Raw genomic sequence first — 19,888 nt, forward strand, 5'->3', positions numbered from 1 at the left:
GGGCTCCTCTTCATTCTCTTGATCCGACGGGGTCCTCTTGGTCTGACGGGGTCCTCTTGGTCCGGGGTCCTCTTCATTCTATTGATCCGACGGGCTCCTCTTGATCCGACCGGCTCCTCTTGATCCGACGGGCTCCTCTTGATCCGACGGGCTCCTCTCGATCCGACGAGGTCCTCTTGATTCTCTTGATCCGACGGGCTCCTCTTCATTCATTTGATCCGACGGGCTCCGCTTGATCCGACGGGCACCTCTTGATCCGACGGGCACCTCTTGATCCGACGGGCACCTCTTGATCCGACGGGCACCTCTTGATCCGACGGGCTCCTCTTGATCCGACGGGTTCCTCTTGATCCGACGGGTTCCTCTTGATCCGACGGGTTCCTCTTGATCCGACGGGCTCCTCTTGATCCGACGGGCTCCTCTTCATTCTCTTGATCCGACGGGCACCTCTTGATCCGACGGGCACCTCTTGATCCGACGGGCTCCTCTTGATCCGACGGGCTCCTCTTGATCCGACGAGGTCCTCTTGATCCGACGAGGTCCTCTTGATCCGACGAGGTCCTCTTCATTCTCTTGATCCGACGGGCTCCTATTCATTCTCTTGATCCGACGGACTCCTCTTCATTCTCTTGATCCGACGGGCTCCTCTTGATCCGACGGGCTCCTCTTGATCCGACGGGCACCTCTTGATCCGACGGGCTCCTCTTGATCCGACGGGCTCCTCTTGATTCTCTTGATCCGACGGTCTCCTCTTGATCCGACGGGCTCCTCTTCATTCTCTTGATCCGACGGGCTCCTCTTGATCCGACGGGCTCCTCTTCATTCTCTTGATCCGACGGGCTCCTCTTCATTCTCTTGATCCGACGGGCTCCTCTTGATCCGACGAGTTCCTCTTCATTCTCTTGATCCGACGGGCTCCTCTTGATCCGACGGGCTCCTCTTGATCCGACGGGCTCCTCTTGATCCGACGAGTTCCTCTTCATTCTCTTGATCCGACGGGCTCCTCTTGATCCGACGGGCTCCTCTTGATCCGACGAGTTCCTCTTCATTCTCTTGATCCGACGGGCTCCTCTTGATCCGACGGGCTCCTCTTGATCCGACGGGCTCCTCTTGATCCGACGGGCTCCTCTTCATTCTCTTGATCCGACGGGCACCTCTTGATCCGACGGGCACCTCTTGATCCGACGGGCTCCTCTTGATCCGACGGGCTCCTCTTGATCCGACGGGCTCCTCTTGATCCGACGAGGTCCCCTTGATCCGACGAGGTCCTCTTCATTCTCTTGATCCGACGGGCTCCTATTCATTCTCTTGATCCGACGGACTACTCTTCATTCTCTTGATCCGACGGGCTCCTCTTGATCCGACGGGCTCCTCTTGATCCGACGGGCTCCTCTTGATCCGACGGGCTCCTCTTGATCCGACGGGCTCCTCTTCATTCTCTTGATCCGACGGGCACCTCTTGATCCGACGGGCACCTCTTGATCCGACTGGCACCTCTTGATCCGACGGGCTCCTCTTGATCCGACGGGCTCCTCTTGATCCGACGGGCTCCTCTTGATTCTCTTGATCCGACGGGCTCCTCTTGATCCGACGGGCTCCTCTTGATCCGACGGGCTCCTCTTCTTGATCCGACGGGCTCCTCTTCTTGATCCGACGGGCTCCTCTTCTTGATCCGACGGGCTCCTCTTCTTGATCCGACGGGCTCCTCTTCTTGATCCGACGGGCTCCTCTTGATTCTCTTGATCCGACGAGGTCCGCTTCATTCTCTTGATCCGACGGGCTCCTCCTCATTCTCTTGATCCGACGGGCTCCTCCTCATTCTCTTGATCCGACGGGCTCCTCTTTACCCGACGGGCCCCTCTTGACCCGACGGGCTCCTTTTCATTCTCTTGATCCGAACGGTCCTCTTGATCCGACGGGCTCCTCTTCATTCTCTTGATCCGACGGGGTCCTCTTGATCCGACGGGCTCCTCTTGATCCAACGGGCTCCTCTTCATTCTCTTGATCCGACGGGCTCCTTTTGATCCGACGGGCTCCTCTTGATCCGACGGGCTCCTCTTGATCCGACGGGCTCCTCTTGATCCGACGGGCTCCTCTTGATCCGACGGGCTCCTCTTGATCCGACCGGCTCCTCTTGATCCGACCGGCTCCTCTTGATCCGACGTGCTCCTCTTCATTCTCTTGATCCGACGGGGTCCTCTTGGTCCGACGGGGTCCTCTTGGTCCGGGGTCCTCTTCATTCTATTGATCCGACGGGCTCCTCTTGATCCGACGGGCTCCTCTTGATCCGACAGGCTCCTCTTGATCCGACGGGCTCCTCTTGATCCGACGGGCTCCTCTTGATCCGACGGGCTCCTCTTGATCCGACGGGCTCCTCTTGATCCGACGAGGTCCTCTTCATTCTCTTGATCCGACGGGCTCCTCTTCATTCTTTTGATCCGACGGGCTCCGCTTGATCCGACGGGCACCTCTTCATTCTTTTGATCCGACGGGCTCCGCTTGATCCGACGGGCACCTCTTGATCCGACGGGCACCTCTTGATCCGACGGGCACCTCTTGATCCGACGGGCTCCTCTTGATCCGACGGGCTCCTCTTGATCCGACGGGCTCCTCTTGATCCGACGGGCTCCTCTTGATCCGACGGGCTCCTCTTCATTCTCTTGATCCGACTGGCACCTCTTGATCCGACGGGCACCTCTTGATCCGACGGGCTCCTCTTGATCCGACGGGCTCCTCTTGATCCGACGAGGTCCTCTTGATCCGACGAGGTCCTCTTCATTCTCTTGATCCAATGGGCTCCTATTCATTCTCTTGATCCGAAGGACTCCTCTTCATTCTCTTGATCCGACGGGCTCCTCTTGATCCGACCGGCTCCTCTTGATCCGACGGGCTCCTCTTGATCCGACGGGCTCCTCTTCATTCTCTTGATCCGACGGGCACCTCTTGATCCGACGGGCACCTCTTGATCCAACGGGCACCTCTTGATCCGACGGGCACCTCTTGATCCGACGGGCACCTCTTGATCCGACGGGCACCTCTTGATCCGACGGGCACCTCTTGATCCGACGGGCACCTCTTGATCCGACGGGCTCCTCTTGATTCTCTTGATCCGACGGGCTCCTCTTCATTCTCTTGATCCGACGGGCTCCTCTTGATCCGACGAGTTCCTCTTCATTCTCTTGATCCGACGGGCTCCTCTTGATCCGACGGGCTCCTCTTGATCCGACGAGTTCCTCTTCATTCTCTTGATCCGACGGGCTCCTCTTGATCCGACGGGCTCCTCTTGATTCTCTTGATCCGATGGGCTCCTCTTGATCCGACGGGCTCCTCTTGATCCGACGGGCTCCTCTTGATTCTCTTGATCCGATGGGCTCCTCTTGATCCGACGGGCTCCTCTTGATCCGACGGGCTCCTCTTCATTCTCTTGATCCGACGGGCTACTCTTGATCCGACGAGTTCCTCTTCATTCTTTTGATCCGACGGGCACCTCTTGATCCGACGGGCACCTCTTGATCCGACGGGCACCTCTTGATCCGACGGGCTCCTCTTGATCCGACGGGCTCCTCTTGATCCGACGAGGTCCTCTTGATCCGACGAGGTCCTCTTCATTCTCTTGATCCGACGGGCTCCTATTCATTCTCTTGATCCGACGGACTACTCTTCATTCTCTTGATCCGACGGGCTCCTCTTGATCCGACGGGCTCCTCTTGATCCGACGGGCTCCTCTTGATCCGACGGGCTCCTCTTGATCCGACGGGCTCCTCTTGATCCGACGGGCTCCTCTTGATCCGACGGGCTCCTCTTGATCCGACGGGCACCTCTTGATCCGACGGGCACCTCTTGATCCGACGGGCACCTCTTGATCCGACGGGCACCTCTTGATCCGACGGGCTCCTCTTGATCCGACGGGCTCCTCTTGATTCTCTTGATCCGACGGGCTCCTCTTGATCCGACGGGCTACTCCTCATTCTCTTGATCCGACGGGCTCCTCTTGATCCGACGGGCTACTCTTCATTCTCTTGATCCGACGGGCTCCTCTTGATCCGACGGGCTCCTCTTCATTCTCTTGATCCGACGGGCTCCTCTTGATCCGACGGGCTCCTCTTGATCCGACGGGCTCCTCTTGATCCGACGGGCTCCTCTTGATCCGACGGGCTCCTCTTGATCCGACGGGCTCCTCTTGATCCGACGGGCTCCTCTTGATCCGACGGGCTCCTCTTGATTCTCTTGATCCGACGGGCTCCTCTTCATTCTCGTGATCCGACGGGCTCCTCTTGATCCGACGAGTTCCTCTTCATTCTCTTGATCCGACGGGCTCCTCTTGATCCGACGGGCTCCTCTTGATCCGACGGGCTCCTCTTGATCCGACGGGCTCCTCTTGATCCGACGGGCTCCTCTTGATCCGACGGGCTCCTCTTGATCCGACGAGGTCCTCTTGATCCGACGGGCTCCTCTTCATTCTCTTGATCCGACGGGCTCCTCTTGATCCGACGGGCTCCTCTTGATCCGACGAGGTCCTCTTGATCCGACGAGGTCCTCTTCATTCTCTTGATCCGACGGGCTCCTCTTGATCCGACGGGCTCCTCTTGATCTGACGGGCTCCTCTTCATTCTCTTGATCCGACGAGGTCCTCTGGATCCGACGAGGTTCTTTTGATCCGACGGGCACCTCTTGATCCTCGGATCCGACGAGGTCCTCTTGATCCGACGAGGTCCTCTTCATTCTCTTGATCCGACGGGCTCCTCTAAATTCTCTTGATCCGACGGACTCCTCTTCATTCTCTTGATCCGACGGGCTCCTCTTGATCCGACGGGCTCCTCTTGATCCGACGGGCTCCTCTTCTTGATCCGACGGGCTCCTCTACTTGATCCGACGGGCTCCTCTTCTTGATCCGACGGGCTCCTCTTCTTGATCCGACTGGCTCCTTTTCTTGATCCGACGGGCTCCTCTTGATTCTCTTGATCCGACGAGGTCCGCTTCATTCTCTTGATCCGACGAGGTCCGCTTCATTCTCTTGATCCGACGGGCTCCTCTTGATCCGACGAGGTCCTCTTCATTCTCTTGATCCGACGGACTCCTCTTGATCCGACGGACTCCTCTTGATCCGACGGACTCCTCTTGATCCGACGGGCTCCTCTTGATCCGACGAGGTCCTCTTCATTCTCTTGATCCGACGGGCTCCTCCTCATTCTCTTGATCCGACGGGCTCCTCTTGATCCGACGGGCTCCTCTTGATCCGACGGGCTCCTCTTGATCCGACGGGCTCCTCTTGATCCGACGGGCTCCTCTTGATCCGACGAGGTCCTCTTCATTCTCTTGATCCGACGGGCTCCTCTTGATCCGACGGGCTCCTCTTCATTCTCTTGATCCGACGAGGTCCTCTGGATCCGACGAGGTCCTCTTGATCCGACGGGCACCTCTTGATCCTCGGATCCGACGGGCACCTCTTGATCCTCGGATCCGACGAGGTCCTCTTGATCCGACGAGGTCCTCTTCATTCTCTTGATCCGATGGGCTCCTATTTATTCTCTTGATCCGACGGACTCCTCTAAATTCTCTTGCTCCGACGGGCTCCTCTTGATCCGACGGGCTCCTCTTGATCCGACGGGCTCCTCTTGATCCGACGGGCTCCTTTTCTTGATCCGACGGGCTCCTCTTGATTCTCTTGTTCCGACGAGGTCCGCTTCATTCTCTTGATCCGACGGGCTCCTCCTCATTCTCTTGATCCGACGGGCTCCTCTTGATCCGACGTGCTCCTCTTGATCCGATGAGGTCCTCTTCATTCTCTTGATCCGACGGGCTCCTCTTGATCCGACGGGCTCCTCTTGATCCGACGAGGTCCTCTTCATTCTCTTGATCCGACGGGCTCCTCCTCATTCTCTTGATCCGACGGGCTCCTCTTGATCCGACGGTCTCCTCTTGATCCGACGGGGTCCTCTTCATTCTCTTGATCCGACGGTCTCCTCTTGATCCGACGAGGTCCTCTTGATCTGACGAGGTCCTCTTCATTCTCTTGATCCGACGGGCTCCTCTTGATCCGACGGGCTCCTCTTGATCCGACGGGCTCCTCTTCATTCTCTTGATCCGACAAGGTCCTCTGGATCCGACGAGGTCCTCTTGATCCGACGGGCACCTCTTGATCCTCGGATCCGACGAGGTCCTCTTGATCCGACGAGGTCCTCTTCATTCTCTTGATCCGACGGGCTCCTATTCATTCTCTTGATCCGACGGACTCCTCTAAATTCTCTTGCTCCGACGGGCTCCTTTTCTTGATCCGACGGGCTCCTTTTCTTGATCCGACGGGCTCCTCTTCTTGATCCGACGGGCTCCTATTCTTGATCCGACGGGCTCCTCTTGATTCTCTTGATCCGACGGGCTCCTCCTCATTCTCTTGATCCGACGGGCTCCTCCTCATTCTCTTGATCCGACGGGCTCCTCTTGATCCGACGGGCACCTATTGATCCGACGGGCACCTCTTCATTCTCTTGATCCGACGGGCTCCTCTTGATCCGACGTTCTCCTCTTCATTCTCTTGATCCGACGGGCTCCTCTTGATCCGACGGGCTCCTCTTGATCCGAAGGGCTCCTCTTCATTCTCTTGATCCGACGGGCTCCTCTTGATCCGACGGGCTCCTCTTGATCCGACGGGCTCCTCTTGGTCTGACGAGGTCCTCTTGGTCCGACGGGCTCCTCTTGATCCGACGGGCTCCTCTTGATCCGACGGGCTCCTCTTGATCCGACGGGCTCCTCTTCATTCTCTTGATCCGAAGGGTCCTCTTGATCCGACGGGGTCCTCTCCTCTTGATCCGACGAGATCCTTTTGATCCGACAGGGTCCTCTTGATCCGACGGGTCTTCTTGATCCGACGGGCTCCTCTTGATCCGACGGGCTCCTCTTGATCCGACGGGCTCCTCTTGATCCGACGGGCTCCTCTTCATTCTCTTGATCCGACGGGCACCTCTTGGTCCGACGGGCACCTCTTGATCCGACGGGCACCTCTTGGTCCGACGGGCACCTCTTGATCCGACTGGCACCTCTTGATCCGACGGGCTCCTCTTGATCCGACGGGCTCCTCTTGATCCGACGGGCTCCTCTTGATCCGACGGGCTCCTCTTGATTCTCTTGATCCGACGGGCTCCTCTTGATCCGACGGGCTCCTCTTGATCCTCTTGATCCGACGGGCTCCTCTTGATCCTCTTGATCCGACGGGCTCCTCTTGATCCGACGGGCTCCTCTTGATCCGACGGGCTCCTCTTGATCCGACGGGCTCCTCTTGATCCGACGGGCTCCTCTTGATTCTCTTGATCCGACGGGCTCCTCTTGATCCGACGGGCTCCTCTTGATCCGACGGGCTCCTCCTCATTCTCTTGATCCGACGGACTCCTCTTGATCCGACGGGCTCCTCCTCATTCTCTTGATCCGACGGGCTCCTCCTCATTCTCTTGATCCGACGGGCTCCTCTTTACCCGACGGGCCCCTCTTGACCCGACGGGCTCCTTTTCATTCTCTTGATCCGAACGGTCCTCTTGATCCGACGGGCTCCTCTTCATTCTCTTGATCCGACGGGGTCCTCTTGATCCGACGGGGTCCTCTTGATCCGACGGGCTCCTCTTGATCCGACGGGCTCCTCTTGATCCGACGGGCTCCTCTTGATCCGACGGGCTCCTCTTCATTCTCTTGATCCGACGAGGTCCTCTGGATCCGACGAGGTCCTCTTGATCCGACGGGCTCCTCTTGATCCGACGAGGTCCTCTTCATTCTCTTGATCCGACGAGGTCCTCTGGATCCGACGAGGTACTCTTGATCCGACGGGCTCCTCTTGATCCGACGAGGTCCTCTTGATCCGACGAGGTCCTCTTCATTCTTTTGATCCGACGGGCTCCTATTCATTCTCTTGATCCGACGGACTCCTCTTCATTCTCTTGATCCGACGGGCTCCTCTTGATCCGACGGGCTCCTCTTGATCCGACGGGCTCCTCTTGATCCGACGGGTTCCTCTGCTCCTCTTGATTCGACGGGCTCCTCTTCATTCTCTTGATCCGACGGGGTCCTTTTCATCCGACGGGGTCCTCTTGATCCGACGGGCTCCTCTTGATCCGACGGGCTCCTCTTCTCTTGGTCCGACGGGCTCCTCTTCTCTTGGTCCGACGGGCTCCTCTTAGTCCGACGGGCACCTCTTGATCCGACTGGGTCCTCTCCTCTTGATCCGACGAGGTCCTTTTGATCCGACAGGGTCCTCTTGATCCGACGGGTCTTCTTGATCCGACGGGCTCCTCTTGATCCGACGGGCTCCTCTTGATCCGACGGGCTCCTCTTGATCCGACGGGCTCCTCTTGATCCGACGGGCTCCTCTTGATCCGACGGGCTCCTCTTCATTCTCTTGATCCGACGGGTCCTTTTCATCCGACGGGGTCCTCTTGATCCGACGGGCTCCTCTTGATCCGACGGGCTCCTCTTCTCTTGGTCCGACGGGCTCCTCTTCTCTTGGTCCGACGGGCTCCTCTTCTCTTGGTCCGACGGGCTCCTCTTCTCTTGGTCCGACGGGCTCCTCTTGGTCCGACGGGCTCCTCTTGGTCCGACGGGGTCCTCTTGGTCCGACGGAGTCCTCTTGATCCGACGGGGTCCTCTTTATTCTCTTGATCCGACGGGCTCCTCTTGATCAGAAGGGCTCCTTTTCATTCTCTTGATCCGACGGGTCCTCTTGATCCGATGGGCTCCTCTTGATCCGACGGGCTCCTTTTCATTCTTTTGATCCGACGGGGTCCTCTTGATCCGACGGGGTCCTCTTGATCCGATGAGGTCCTCTTGATCCGACGGGCTACTCTTGATCCGACGGGCTCTTCTTGATACGACGGGCTCTTCTTGATACGACGGGCTCTTCTAGATACGACTGGCTCCTCTTGATCCGACGGGCTCCTCTTGATCCGACGGGCTCCTCTTGATCCGACGGGCTCCTCTTGATCCGACGGGCTCCTCTTGATCCGACGGGCTCCTCTTGATCCGACGGGGTCCTCTTCATTCTCTTGATCCGACGGGCTCCTCTTAATCCGACGGGCTCCTTTTCATTCTCTTGATCCGACGGGCTCCTCTTGATCCGACGGGCTCCTCTTGATCCGACGGGCTCCTCTTGATCCGACGGGCACCTCTTGATCCGACGGGCACCTCTTCATTCTCTTGATCCGACGGGCTCCTCTTGATCCGACGTTCTCCTCTTCATTCTCTTGATCCGACGGGCTCCTCTTGATCCGACGTTCTCCTCTTCATTCTCTTGATCCGACGGGCTCCTCTTGATCCGACGGGCTCCTCTTCATTCTCTTGATCCGACGGGCACCTCTTGGTCCGACGGGCACCTCTTGATCCGACGGGCACCTCTTGGTCCGACGGGCACCTCTTGATCCGACGGGCACCTCTTGATCCGACTGGCACCTCTTGATCCGACGGGCTCCTCTTGATCCGACGGGCTCCTCTTGATCCGACGGGCTCCTCTTGATCCGACGGGCTCCTCTTGATCCGACGGGCTCCTCTTGATCCGACGGGCTCCTCTTGATTCTCTTGATCCGACGGGCTCCTCTTGATCCGACGGGCTCCTCTTGATCCGACGGGCTCCTCTTGATCCGACGGGCTCCTCTTGATTCTCTTGATCCGACGGGCTCCTCTTGATCCGACGGGCTCCTCTTGATCCGACGGGCTCCTCTTGATCCGACGGGCTCCTCCATTCTCTTGATCCGACGGACTCCTCTTGATCCGACGGGCTCCTCCTCATTCTCTTGATCCGACGGGCTCCTCCTCATTCTCTTGATCCGACGGGCTCCTCTTTACCCGACGGGCCCCTCTTGACCCGGCGGGCTCCTTTTCATTCTCTTGATCCGACGGGGTCCTCTTGATCCGACGGGCTCCTCTTCATTCTCTTGATCCGACGGGGTCCTCTTGATCCGACGGGCTCCTCTTGATCCGACGGGCTCCTCTTGATCCGACGGGCTCCTCTTCATTCTCTTGATCCGACGAGGTCCTCTGGATCCGACTAGGTCCTCTGGATCCGACGAGGTCCTCTTGATCCGACGGGCTCCTCTTGATCCGACGAGGTCCTCTTCATTCTCTTGATCCGACGAGGTCCTCTGGATCCGACGAGGTACTCTTGATCCGACGGGCTCCTCTTGATCCGACGAGGTCCTCTTGATCCGACGAGGTCCTCTTCATTCTTTTGATCCGACGGGCTCCTATTCATTCTCTTGATCCGACGGACTCCTCTTCATTCTCTTGATCCGACGGGCTCCTCTTGATCCGACGGGCTCCTCTTGATCCGACGGGCTCCTCTTGATCCGACGGGTTCCTCTGCTCCTCTTGATTCGACGGGCTCCTCTTCATTCTCTTGATCCGACGGGGTCCTTTTCATCCGACGGGGTCCTCTTGATCCGACGGGCTCCTCTTGATCCGACGGGCTCCTCTTCTCTTGGTCCGACGGGCTCCTCTTCTCTTGGTCCGACGGGCTCCTCTTGGTCCGACGGGCACCTCTTGATCCGACTGGGTCCTCTCCTCTTGATCCGACGAGGTCCTTTTGATCCGACAGGGTCCTCTTGATCCGACGGGTCTTCTTGATCCGACGGGCTCCTCTTGATCCGACGGGCTCCTCTTGATCCGACGGGCTACTCTTGATCCGACGGGCTACTCTTGATCCGACGGGCTCCTCTTGATCCGACGGGCTCCTCTTCATTCTCTTGATCCGACGGGTCCTTTTCATCCGACGGGCTCCTCTTGATCCGACGGGCTCCTCTTGATCCGACGGGCTCCTCTTCTCTTGGTCCGACGGGCTCCTCTTCTCTTGGTCCGACGGGCTCCTCTTCTCTTGGTCCGACGGGCTCCTCTTGGTCCGACGGGCTCCTCTTGGTCCGACGGGGTCCTCTTGGTCCGACGGAGTCCTCTTGATCCGACGGGGTCCTCTTTATTCTCTTGATCCGACGGGCTCCTCTTGATCAGACGGGCTCCTTTTCATTCTCTTGATCCGACGGGTCCTCTTGATCCGATGGGCTCCTCTTGATCCGACGGGCTCCTTTTCATTCTTTTGATCCGACGGGGTCCTCTTGATCCGACGGGGTCCTCTTGATCCGACGGGGTCCTCTTGATCCGATGAGGTCCTCTTGATCCGACGGGCTCTTCTTGATACGACGGGCTCTTCTTGATACGACGGGCTCTTCTAGATACGACTGGCTCCTCTTGATCCGACGGGCTCCTCTTGATCCGACGGGCTCCTCTTGATCCGACGGGCTCCTCTTGATCCGACGGGGTCCTCTTCATTCTCTTGATCCGACGGGCTCCTCTTAATCCGACGGGCTCCTTTTCATTCTCTTGATCCGATGGGCTCCTCTTGATCCGACGGGCTCCTCTTGATCCGACGGGCTCCTCTTGATCCGACGGGCACCTCTTGATCCGACGGGCACCTCTTCATTCTCTTGATCCGACGGGCTCCTCTTGATCCGACGTTCTCCTCTTCATTCTCTTGATCCGACGGGCTCCTCTTGATCCGACGTTCTCCTCTTCATTCTCTTGATCCGACGGGCTCCTCTTGATCCGACGGGCTCCTCTTGATCCGAAGGGCTCCTCTTCATTCTCTTGATCCGACGGGCTCCTCTTCATTCTCTTGATCCGACGGGCTCCTCTTCATTCTCTTGATCCGACGGGCTCCTCTTGATCCGACGGGCTCCTCTTGATCCGACAAGGTCCTCTTCATTCTCTTGATCCGACGGACTCCTCTTGATCCGACGGGCTCCTCTTCATTCTCTTGATCCGACGGGCTCCTCTTGATCCGACGGGCTCCTCTTGATCCGACGGGATCCTTTTCATTCTCTTGATCCGACGGGTCCTCTTGATCCGACGAGGTCCTCTTCATTCTCTTGATCCGACGGGCTCCTCTTGATCCGACGGGCACCTCTTGATCCGACGGGCACCTCTTGATCCGACGGGCACCTCTTGATCCGACGGGATCCTCTTGATCCGACGGGCTCCTTTTCATTCTTTTGATCCGACGAGGTCCTCTTGATCCGACGGGCTCCTCTTGATCCGACGGGCTCCTCTTGATCCGACGGGCTCCTCTTGATCCGACTTGATCCTCTTGATCCGACGGGTCCTCTTGATCCAACGGGCACCTCTTGAATCCGACGGGCACCTCTTGAATCCGACGGGCACCTCTTGAATCCGACGGGCTCCTCTTGATCCGACGGGCTCCTTTTCATTCTTTTGATCCGACGAGGTCCTCTTGATCTGACGAGGTCCTCTTGATCCGACGGGCTCCTCTTGATCCGACGGGCTCCTCTTGATCCGACGGATCCTCTTGATCCGACGGGCACCTCTTGATCCGACGGGCTCCTCTTGGTCCGACGGGCTCCTCTTGATCCGACGGGCTCCTCTTGATCCGACGGATCCTCTTGATCCGACGGGCACCTCTTGATCCGACGGACACCTCTTGATCCGACGGGCACCTCTTGATCCGACGGGCTCCTCTTGGTCCGACGGGCTCTCCTGGTCCGACGGGCTCCTCTTGGTCCGACGGGCTCCTCTTGGTCCGACGGGCTCCTCTTGGTCCGACGGGCCCTCTTCATTCGACGGGCTTTTCTTGATCCGACGGGCTCCTCTTGATGCGACGGGCTCCTCTTGGTCCGACGAGGTCCTCTTGGTCCGACGGGCTCCTCTTGGTCCGACGGGCTCCTCTTGGTCCGACGGATCCTCTTGATCCGACGGGCTCCTCTTGATCCTACGGGCACCTCTTGATCCGACGGGCACCTCTTGGTCCGACGGGCACCTCTTGGTCCGACGGGCTCCTCTTGGTCCGACGGGCTCCTCTTGATCCGACGGGCTCCTCTTGATCCGACGGGCTCCTCTTGGTCAGACGGGCCCTCTTCATTCGACGGGCTTTTCTTGATCCGACGGGCTTCTCTTGATCCGACGGGCTCCTCTTGGTCCGACGAGGTCCTCTTGATCCGACGAGGTCCTCTTCATTCTCTTGATCCGACGGGCACCTCTTGATCCGACGGGCACCTCTTGATCCGACGGGCACCTCTTGATCCGACGGGATCCTCTTGATCCGACGGGCTCCTTTTCATTCTTTTGATCCGACGAGGTCCTCTTGATCCGACGGGCTCCTCTTGATCCGACGGGCTCCTCTTGATCCGACTTGATCCTCTTGATCCGACGGGTCCTCTTGATCCAACGGGCACCTCTTGATCCGACGGGATCCTCTTGATCCGACGGGCTCCTTTTCATTCTCTTGATCCGACGGACTCCTCTTGATCCGACGGGCTCCTCTTGATCCGACGGGCTCCTCTTGATCCGACGAGGTCCTCTTCATTCTCTTGATCCGACGGGCTCCTCCTCATTCTCTTGATCCGACGGGCTCCTCCTCATTCTCTTGATCCGACGGGCTCCTCTTGATCCGACGGGCTCCTCTTGATCCGACGGGCTCCTCTTCATCCTCTTCATTCTCTTGATCCGACGGGCTCCTCTTGATCCGACGGGCTCCTCTTCATTCTCTTGATCCGACGAGGTCCTCTGGATCCGACGAGGTCCTCTTGATCCGACGGGCACCTCTTGATCCTCGGATCCGACGAGGTCCTCTTGATCCGACGAGGTCCTCTTCATTCTCTTGATCCGACGGGCTCCTATTTATTCTCTTGATCCGACGGACTCCTCTAAATTCTCTTGCTCCGACGGGCTCCTCTTGATCCGACGGGCTCCTTTTCTTGATCCGACGGGCTCCTCTTGATTCTCTTGTTCCGACGAGGTCCGCTTCATTCTCTTGATCCGACGGGCTCCTCCTCATTCTCTTGATCCGACGGGCTCCTCTTGATCCGACGTGCTCCTCTTGATCCGATGAGGTCCTCTTCATTCTCTTGATCCGACGGGCTCCTCTTGATCCGACGGGCTCCTCTTGATCCGACGAGGTCCTCTTCATTCTCTTGATCCGACGGGCTCCTCCTCATTCTCTTGATCCGACGGTCTCCTCTTGATCCGACGGTCTCCTCTTGATCCGACGAGGTCCTCTTGATCTGACGAGGTCCTCTTCATTCTCTTGATCCGACGGGCTCCTCTTGATCCGACGGGCTCCTCTTGATCCGACGGGCTCCTCTTCATTCTCTTGATCCGACGAGGTCCTCTGGATCCGACGAGGTCCTCTTGATCCGACGGGCACCTCTTGATCCTCGGATCCGACGAGGTCCTCTTGATCCGAAGAGGTCCTCTTCATTCTCTTGATCCGACGGGCTCCTATTCATTCTCTTGATCAGACGGACTCCTCTAAATTCTCTTGCTCCGACGGGCTCCTCTTGATCCGACGGGCTCCTCTTGATCCGACGGGCTCCTTTTCTTGATCCGACAGGCTCCTTTTCTTGATCCGACGGGCTCCTCTTCTTGATCCGACGGGCTCCTATTCTTAATCCGACGGGCTCCTCTTGATTCTCTTGATCCGACGGGCTCCTCCTCATTCTCTTGATCCGACGGGCTCCTCCTCATTCTCTTGATCCGACGGGCTCCTCTTGATCCGACGGGCTCCTCTTGATCCGACGGGCACCTATTGATCCGACGGGCACCTCTTCATTCTCTTGATCCGACGGGCTCCTCTTGATCCGACGTTCTCCTCTTCATTCTCTTGATCCGACGGGCTCCTCTTGATCCGACGGGCTCCTCTTGATCCGAAGGGCTCCTCTTCATTCTCTTGATCCGACGGGCTCCTCTTGATCCGACGGGCTCCTCTTGATCCGACGGGCTCCTTTTCATTCTCTTGATCCGACGGGCTCCTTTTCATTCTCTTGATCCGACGGGCTCCTCTTGATCCGACGGGCTCCTCTTGATCCGACGGGCTCCTCTTGATCCGACGGGCTCCTCTTGATCCGACGGGCTCCTCTTCATTCTCTTGATCCGACGGGCTCCTCTTGATCCGACGTTCTCCTCTTCATTCTCTTGATCCGACGGGCTCCTCTTGATCCGACGGGCTCCTCTTGATCCGAAGGGCTCCTCTTCATTCTCTTGATCCGACGGGCTCCTCTTGATCCGAAGGGCTCCTCTTGATCCGACGGGCTCCTCTTGATCCGACGGGCTCCTCTTGATCCGACGGGCTCCTCTTGGTCTGACGAGGTCCTCTTGGTCCGACGGGCTCCTCTTGATCCGACGGGCTCCTCTTGATCCGACGGGCTCCTCTTGATCCGACGGGCTCCTCTTCATTCTCTTGATCCGAAGGGTCCTCTTGATCCGACGGGGTCCTTTTGATCCGACAGGGTCCTCTTGATCCGACGGGTCTTCTTGATCCGACGGGCTCCTCTTGATCCGACGGGCTCCTCTTGATCCGACGGGCTCCTCTTGATCCGACGGGCTCCTCTTGATCCGACGGGCTCCTCTTCATTCTCTTGATCCGACGGGTCCTTTTCATCCGACGGGGTCCTCTTGATCCGACGGGCTCCTCTTGATCCGACGGGCTCCTCTTCTCTTGGTCCGACGGGCTCCTCTTCTCTTGGTCCGACGGGCTCCTCTTCTCTTGGTCCGACGGTCTCCTCTTGGTCCGACGGGCTCCTCTTGGTCCGACGGGCTCCTCTTGGTCCGACGGGCTCCTCTTGGTCCGTCGGGCTCCTCTTGGTCCGACGGGCCCTCTTCATTCGACGGGCTTTTCTTGATCCGACGGGCTCCTCTTGATCCGACGGGCTCCTCTTGGTCCGACGAGGTCCTCTTGGTCCGACGGGCTCCTCTTGGTCCGACGGGCTCCTCTTGGTCCGACGGGCACCTCTTGATCCGACGGGCTCCTCTTGGTCCGACGGGCTCTCCTGGTCCGACGGGCTCCTCTTGGTCCGACGGGCTCCTCTTGGTCCGACGGGCTCCTCTTGGTCCGACGGGCCCTCTTCATTCGACGGGCTTTTCTTGATCCGACGGGCTCCTCTTGATCCGACGGGCTCCTCTTGGTCCGACGAGGTCCTCTTGGTCCGACGGGCTCCTCTTGGTCCGACGGGCTCCTCTTGGTCCGACGGGCTCCTCTTGGTCCGATGGGCTCCTCTTCATTCTCTTGATCAGACGGGCTTCTCTTGATCCGACGGGCTCCTCTTGATCCGACGGGCTCCTCTTGATCCGACGGGCTCCTCTTGATCCGACGGGCTCCTCTTCATTCTCTTAATCCGACGGGCTCCTCTTGATCCGACGGGCTCCTCTTAATCCTACGGGCTCCTCTAGATCCGACGGGCTCCTCTTGATCCGACGGGCTCCTCTTGATCCGACGGGCTCCTCTTGATCCGACGAGGTCCTCTTCATTCTCTTGATCCGACGGACTCCTCTTGATCCGACGGGCTCCTCTTCATTCTCTTGATCCGACGGGCTCCTCTTGATCCGACGGGCTCCTCTTGATCCGACGGGATCCTTTTCATTCTCTTGATCCGACGGGTCCTCTTGATCCGACGAGGTCCTCTTCATTCTCTTGATCCGTCGGGCTCCTCTTGATCCGACGGGCTCCTCTTGATCCGACGGGCACCTCTTGATCCGACGGGCACCTCTTGATCCGACGGGCTCCTCTTGATCCGACGGGCTCCTTTTCATTCTCTTGATCCGACGAGGTCCTCTTGATCCGACGAGGTCCTCTTGATCCGACGGGCTCCTCTTGATCCGACGGGCTCCTCTTGATCCGACTTGATCCTCTTGATCCGACGGGTCCTCTTGATCCGACGGGTCCTCTTGATCCGACGGGCACCTCTTGATCCGACGGGCACCTCTTGATCCGACGGGCACCTCTTGATCCGACGGGCACCTCTTGATCCGACGGGCACCTCTTGATCCGACGGGCTCCTCTTGATCCGACGGGCTCCTCTTTATTCTCTTGATCCGACGAGGTCCTCTTGATCCGACGGGCTCCTCTTGATCCGACGGGCTCCTCTTGATCCGACGGGCTCCTTTTCATTCTCTTGATCCGACGATGTCCTCTTGATCCGACGGGCTCCTCTTGATCCGACGGGCTCCTTTTCATTCTCTTGATCCGACGAGGTCCTCTTGATTCGACGAGGTCCTCTTGATTCGACGAGGTCCTCTTGATCCGACGAGGTCCTCTTGATCCGACGGGCTCCTCTTGATCCGACGAGGTCCTCTTGATCCGACGGGCACCTCTTGATCCGACGGGCACCTCTTGATCCGACGGGCACCTCTTGATCCGACGGGCTCCTCTTGATCCGACGGGCTCCTCTTGATTCGACGGGCTCCTCTTGATTCGACGGGCTCCTCTTGATCCGACGGGCTCCTCTTGATCCGACGGGCTCCTCTTGATCCGACGGGCTCCTCTTGATCCGACGGGCTCCTCTTGATCCGACGGGCTCCTCTTGATCCGACGGGCTCCTCTTGATCCGACGGGCTCCTCTTGATCCGAAGGGCTCCTCTTGATCCGACGGGCTCCTCTTCATTCTCTTGATCCGACGGGCTCCTCTTCATTCTCTTGATCCGACGGGCTCCTCTTCATTCTCTTGATCCGACGGGCTCCTCTTGATCCGACGGGCTCCTCTTGATCCGACGGGTCCTCTTGGTCTGACGGGCCCTCTTCATTCGACGGGCTTTTCTTGATCCGACGGGCTCCTCTTGATCCGACGGGCTCCTCTTGGTCCGGCGAGGTCCTCTTGGTCCGACGGGCTCCTCTTGGTCCGACGGGCTCCTCTTGGTCCGACGGGCTCCTATTCATTCTCTTGATCCGACGGGCTTCTCTTGATCCGACGGGCTTCTCTTGTTCCGACGGGGTCCTCTTGTTCCGACGGGGTCCTCTTGGTCCGACGGGCTCCTCTTGGTCCGACGGGCTCCTCTTGGTCCGACGGGCTCCTATTCATTCTCTTGATCCGACGGGCTTCTCTTGATCCGACGGGCTTCTCTTGTTCCGACGGGGTCCTCTTGTTCCGACGGGGTCCTCTTGGTCCGACGGGATCCTCTTGATCTGACGGGGACCTCTTGATCTGACGGGGTCCTCCTCATTCTCTTTATCCGACGGGGTCCTCTAGGTCCGACGGGCTCCTCTTGATCCCTCTCTGGATCCCTCTTGATCCCTCTCTGGATGCTGCAAACACACACTCATCACTTCATTCAAGTGGTGTATTGTCCATTTTTCTCAGGGTTTTAATCAGCTAATATTGGTATTGTCCCACATGTGGATCACATCCATTTTTCAGATCCATAAATTCCTGTGAAATATATCGAATTCCAGCAGATCACGTTTATATTATAGAGATTCCAAGTGGTTTCTATCACGCCTTATATTTTTGGATCCAATCCCGTAGGCGATACATTGGATTTTCGTAGACCAAGTCTGTATTATAAATATCTTGTGGATTTTATTACATTACAATTTTAGACATATTTTACCCCTGAAGAAGTCCGAGTGGATGAAACGCGTAGGGTTTATCAATTATTGTACACTATCCCTTTGCTCTGATCAGTCCTCCAAGAGCTCACACCGTTAAGGTGAGGAGAATTATCTTGTAACATCTAAAGCATTTCGGTGTGTGTCCAATTAATTGTTGTTTTATCATGTTCTATAGTATGTCAACTTTATGACTATGGATTAAAGCTTATTTTACATAAAGATTTCTTGTAACTTAACTGTGAATTTCTTGTCGGGTGATTTCTTTGGTGAGAGGGTTTCTCTATAGGCCCCAATCCGGAATTCCCCAAGGGGTTAAAAAGAACTCAAGAGAAGTCCCACCCTTGAATCTAGAATTGATCATTTTTTAACCAGTTGTAATCACTAGCGCACTCTGTACTTGTTGTTTTATTTATTTTTATATATATATATATATATATATATATATATATATATATACAGGTTGAGTATCCCTTATCCAAAATGCTTGGGACCGGAGGTATTTTGGATATCGGATTTTTCCGTATTTTGGAATAATTAGATACCATAATGAGATATCATGGTGATGGGCCTAAATCTAAGCACAGAATGCATTTATGTTACATATACACCTTATACACACAGCCTGAATGTAATTTTAGCCAATATTTTTTATAACTTTGTGCATTAAACAAAGTGTATCTACATTCACACAATTCATTTATGTTTCATATACACCTTATATATACAGCCTAAAGGTAATTTAATACAATATTATTAATAACTTTGTGTATTAAACAAAGTTTGTGTACATTGAGCCATCAAAAAACAAAGGTTTCACTATCTCACTCTCACTCAAAAAGGTCAGTATTTCGGAATATTCCGTATTTCGGAATATTTGGATATGGGATACTCAACCTGTGTGTGTGTGTGTGTGTGTGTGTGTGTGTGTGTGTGTGTGTGTGTGTATATATATATATATATATATATATATATATACACACATATATGCACACACACACCATCATTTATCCGGCGCCTCTTTTAATTGGGACACATCAGGTGCTGGGGGAGGTGAAAGGGGTCTGTATCAGGTCACTTGTTTCTTATTAAAGCGTGTGATGGGAGCCGCGCTGGGCATCCTGGTAACCATGACGACCTGACGTGGCGCAACCCATGACACGCATGGAAGGCGCCGGATACACCAGCTGCGGGTGGGAGTTAGGCTGCGGGAAGGTTTAGTTAGGCTGTGGATGAGCTTATTTAGACTTCGGAAGGCTTAGTAATGCTGCTGGGGGAGTCGGGCTGCTGGAGCTGTAGGTGCTGTTGGGGAGATTTAGGCTATGGGAGGGCTGCATGGCAGAATTAGGAAGGGAAGTCCGGATGCAACTGATGCCACCGCCGACGATAACACTGGTAGTCCGACAAAACTGGTAATCTGGCAGTGTGTCGGAACCAAGCATGCTGGATTATCGGTGTTGTGTGTGTGTGTGTGTGTGTGTGTGTGTGTGTGTGTATATATATATATATATATATATATATATATATATATATAAG

This window comes from Pseudophryne corroboree, chromosome 1, assembly GCF_028390025.1.
Source record: "Pseudophryne corroboree isolate aPseCor3 chromosome 1, aPseCor3.hap2, whole genome shotgun sequence".
Classification (NCBI taxonomy): Eukaryota; Metazoa; Chordata; class Amphibia; order Anura; family Myobatrachidae; genus Pseudophryne; species Pseudophryne corroboree.